This window comes from Hibiscus syriacus, unplaced genomic scaffold (assembly GCF_006381635.1).
Source record: "Hibiscus syriacus cultivar Baekdansim isolate YM2019G1 unplaced genomic scaffold, ASM638163v2 tig00110457_pilon, whole genome shotgun sequence".
In the NCBI taxonomy this organism is placed as follows: Eukaryota; Viridiplantae; Streptophyta; class Magnoliopsida; order Malvales; family Malvaceae; genus Hibiscus; species Hibiscus syriacus.
In genome coordinates, this window is record NW_024062744.1 from 416,725 (window position 1) to 422,211 (window position 5,487).

General features: G+C 34.6%; 1 pseudogene; it reads right to left on the bottom strand.

The window, feature by feature from the left end:
* Positions 1-259: 259 nt before the first annotated feature.
* On the bottom strand, positions 260-2,752 carry LOC120126255 (annotated as a pseudogene).
* Positions 2,753-5,487: the final 2,735 nt, after the last annotated feature.

The following is a 5,487-nucleotide window of genomic DNA, read 5'->3' on the forward strand; positions in this document are numbered from 1 at the left end:
GATTTTCTTTATCCTAAATTGCCATATTTAAGTTTTATCGGTTCATTGATGTATTTTGCTAGTACTTGACATATTATTTGTTTTCCTTTTAACAAGATTTAACTCTCCTCCTCCGAAGGCCATTGAAATGGGGTTAAACATTCTCTTCGTTGTCAAAAGACATATGATTGTTCTTCCCCAATCTACCCAAAACAAATTTTGTTTATAGATGGTGCTTATATGATCCTCACAATGTCAAGCTACAAGAAAACAGGGGAGTAATTCTAAATCATCATTTGTTTTTTACTTGTGCAGAGCACAAAAGCAGTTCTCTTTGCCTACCTCTGCTGCAATACAAGGAGGTTGAACATCCCCTTCATACCAAGTTGACCGTTTTTCGACTAATTCATTCAAGAAGAAATCCAGCTTCTCCATGGTCACGTTAGGCATCACCACCACATGTGCTATGTTCCCTTCACAAGCAAGCTGCCACCTACGAACAAACTCCTCGTCTCGGGGCCGCTCAAATACAACAGTACTGCTGAGCTCATTTAGCATAGCACTGATCCCCGCCCCGTGCAGTCTATCCTTCAAGTAGGGAGCATTTCTGAGGCACTTCTGGACATCTTTTTATAACCTTTTCTGTTGAGAGTATACCGGAGGAAAATAGGAGCATGACAATTCCGACTTCCCATGGTCGTAGCATCCCTTGATGCAAGGTATTCAACATTGCTTGAGAGCACATTGATGTGCTCCATCCTTGTGATCTGGACACCACACGGCATTGGACATCCCACAAACTTATGGCCAGAAACACTCACACTTCCAATGGGCTTCTTGAAACTAACCTTTGGTGCCTGTTCAACACCAAAAATGATATCAAGCTTAAGAATAATGAAACACACAAGAATAGGATGAAGGTAACTGAGTAAGAGAAGAGTTGGAGAAATAAAACTATACAAATTTTCACAAACTCATCATCTACTTCTGACATAGGTGTCTTAGTATTCGACAAGCCTATATAAATATAGACAGATCATAAACAGTAACATAGGACATTCATGGTACTCTACCTCAGCTATTTAGACCAATCCCGATGCATGTTATAAAGTCGAATCAAGAGTAAACCCATACATTTTTACATTATACAACTTGCTAGAACAGAACTATAAATCAAAAGAACAAACACAATGTGTTCATGCCTCAAATGTGATCACATAGCTTTGCTATCTTCCCCCAAAAGTAGAACCTCACAATCAATTAGAAGCTATACAGGTGAGAATTTACCCTCTTGACAAAAGGCATCATGAGTCCAAACAAAGCTCCATCACAATGAATGTAGAACCTATCATGTGAAAATCCACATTCTTCAAGGGTTTGTATCACATGATCAAGGTCATCTACTGCTCCTTTGACAGTCGTTCCTACAGTAAGCAACATTAACCAAGTTACGCATCTCATTTGAACCAAAAGGATAACTTTTCATTGACAACCTGTGACAGTGAGAGGACAAATATGAGAGATAGAGGAAGACCTATGTTAACGTTGAGTATAGCTGGTTTGTCCTTGTTGGCAAGCAACTTCACTCTGAGATCACTGCAATCAATCTCCCCAGAGACCAGAGTATCAACCTTACACACTCCATTCGATACATTCGTGCTGCTTTAAAGACAGAGTAGTGCGACTCTCGTGATGCATACAAAATCCCATCTGGAAACACTTCCCTCCTGCAAAATCCAATCAACAACGACTTCTTATCAATTACCCCCAAGAGTGCCTTGAATGAACATAACCAAGACAAAAAAAAAAAAACCAACCCAACTAAAATTCCATGAAGATTGCCTTCTGTGCCACAATTTGTAATGTAACCCCAGTAGTTATTCTGTTCTATTTCCCATAAACGGGCAAACCAATCTAGCACACCAACTTCAAATTGCCTTGAATGAACTCCATAGTTACTTTCAATAAATGGATCTCCAAGATTGTTGATTGAGAAATGTTGTAACTGGGCTAGTGCACCATAATCGAAGTCCGGATTATAAGGATAGCCTGAAAAGTATCACTCAGTTAATAGAACATAAATTTCAAGGTTCCATCGGAACTGTACCAGAGCATCAATTTAAGCAAAAGTCACCAAAACAAAAGGACCTACAATATGGTTAAAGACAAAAGCCAAATCTGCTTATCGCTCCAAAACCAAATATATTCTTCAAAAAACTTAGATTAAAAAGCACGTATAAAGTTTAGAACAATACGAAATATTACATTAAATCGATGACACGTTTCTGCTATTTAGTTAATTACAAGTTTTGCTTAGTTCCCCGTTTCTGGTTGAAAAAGATCTTATAATCCACAAATCTTAACACAAGCACCGTTTAACTAGCTATTTATTCAAGCGATAGAAAATATTAACAAATTAAACCAAAACAATGAACAAATCGCAGTAAAATATGAAATACACGGTACCTAAATGGTGCTTTGTCCGCTCCATGAGGCTTTTGCGATATCGAGCCAAAACTGCAGCCATTTGAGCTTCCTTGTCTCCGATCTGCTCATCATTAACTTCAGGCTCAGTGATGGAGTAGCAAGTGGTGTGCACGTTCCTTCCCAACACAATCTCCCTGCTCTTCTCCGACGGCTTCTCCACGCCATGCTCCGAAAGAACGGGAGGCAACGGCTCCACTTCAATAGCCGTAGGATCGAAGTTACCGTTCACGTTAGGCGACGCAGCAGCCTTCATTTCGGCGCCCCCAGCCATGAAAATGCAAATCCAAAAAACAAGGTGAAATCTGAATAAGATGAGAATGAGATTGGATTTATAGGCGCCAGGGGCAGGCATCTTCCATTGCCATGTCTTTTTCTTTTAAAGCAACTATTCAACAGAAAACCAAAGCCGATTTTGTTTCGTATTCTGGAAAATTATATAAACATTGATTTTCTTTTGAAGAATATATACATTGATTCGGTGGTAAGTAATATGGTGGTGTTATCGTAGATTTCGTATAATATCTGTTTCATAGTTAGTGGGTGTGAATTTAGAAATTGATATATGTTGTGGGTAGTGGGCGGGTAATGAGTTTGAAACATTATTCGTCTCACATTCGTCCGTCCCGCATCTACCTGCACAGTTAAATATCTATTAAATTTTGGATTATTATGAATTTAGGTGTAATTTTAGAGACTAATTTATAAATTTTAATATTATATAAGATATAACTTGTAATTTAACTAAATATTAGGGATAAATTTATACATAAATTTTATTTTTTTAAACCTCTCGTTACTGCGTCGATCTTTCAAATCTCTAGTATCCACTCTCCAACCTATTCAGGTACGTTTCTTCCTCTTTTTTAGTCTTTAATCTAGTTTCTTCCTCTTTTTAGTCTTTAATCTAGTCTCTTCTTTAATCTTTAATCTTTAGTCGAACCCTGATTTACTACGAGTCAATCAATCAGGTCTTTCCCATTATAATGGTTTAGTCTTCGATTACTCTCGCAATAACAACAACAAGGAAACTCTAAATTTCTTTTTGGGTATTCATCGTTTTGGTTTGCTAGTTGATGGATCCACTCTATCCTGTGTTTTAAAGGTATGTGGATGCTTGTTTATTGTGATATCTAGAAGACAAGTTCATTGCCAACGTTTGAAACTTGGGTTATTTGAGGATGTCTGTGTAGGGACTTATCTTTTAGATATGCATACGAGGACAGAGAATGTTAAATATGGTATGAGAGTTTTTGATAATTTAGGGGGGGGGGGAAATATGGTTTCTTGGACTTCATTACTTGAAATTTTAGAATGTTAAAAGATGGTAAGAGAATTTTTGATAATTTAGGGGAAATATGGTAGGACAGAGAATGATGATCGTAGTACTAGAGTATCAGATGTCGCAAGTATTGTCTGAAATTTTAGAATGTTGTGCCAAAGAACAAAAACATTATGTGTTTGTCATTTATGTTTATAGACTTTAATTATGTCTTTTATTATGGTGTTTTATGTACTTTAAGATCTATATTAACACTTAACTCAGATAATCTTTGGTTTATTTTATTATGTTTCTTAATGGACGTGTTTATTTTATGTTTGTTGCTTATGTATAACTTAAGTTTGCTGTCAGGCGGGTCTAACCGAGTACATCTCTAGTTGGGTAGTGGGTGTGGGGATAGATTTGAGAATGTACCCGCGTGAGCGGGTGTGGATTTGAAAATTTGTACCCATCATGGGTGGTGGGCGGGTGATAGATTGAAAAATATTAGGTGGGTATGGGGATGGGGGAGGGGGTATCCGCACCCGACCCGCCCGTTTGTTATCCTTACCGCGTGCAGTTTTAGAGATATTATTGTTGTTGTTTATATTTTATAATTTAATTTTTAAAATGTAATATTTCTAAATAAATATACAAATCAAATTCTTTTAAGCAATTAAAGATATTATTGTTATCATTAAAGATTTAGATTTGAATATCAACGACTACATGGTGTTTTGGCGTTTATTATTAAATAATTAAAAATCTCAAGAATATATATTATCACTCTCTAAATTAATCAAAAAATATATTTAAATAACTATTAGTTAAATATCTCATGTTTAAATAAATATATTAATTAATTTTATTTAAATAAAATTTAATTTTAACATTACAATTATTGAGATTAATATTTATAATAAAAACAAAAATATGAAAAGGATTTACCGATGATTTTTATGTAAATCATTTTCACATATAGATTTCAATTAAGTATTAAATAATATTAATATATAAAATATCTATATTGAATTCAATGATGGTGAAAATCTATTATTTTTTCCTATAAATTTAAAGTAAATATAAAGATAATGTGTTTAATTTTTTTTTAATTTTTTAATAATAAATATTTATATCTTTATCTTATCTAGGTGTTGGAACACAAAACTTCAATGAAACGTATTATATCATTCAATAGGAATGTTTTTAATTTTCATTCAAAGGGACAAAACGATGGCTTTCAGTTTGGCATCAGGTGAGTGCAGCGCTAAGTCACCATGAACTCGATGCGCAACCATGAACTCGATGCGCACAAGTTTCTGTCTTTAATTTCTTAAGCCACATTTCATTATCCTTTACAAATGTAATCTACCCAGATACCATGGGACAAAATAATGGCGTGAATAGAATAATGGCATGAATAGGACTGTGATGAATGAGATAAATTGTTATTAAATTTTAATTAAATTAATTTTGAAGAGTTTATAATTTACCTCATTTTATTTATAGTCTTAGACATATGTACATACTTAATCTTAATTTTTTTAATTTCATTTGTCTGGATTATAATACTATCTTTTTGAAGTATTAAAATTCGAAAAACTGGCTCTACTAGAAGATTTTAGTGTCTCATTTAATTAGACTAGATAGTAATATTATCACCTCAATTTTAATCACGATTTAAATAACACTCCATTAAAGGTGAGAGTGAAGAAGAGGCGATTAAAGAGGAGGGAGTGACCAAAATATTGGTGGAGATCACA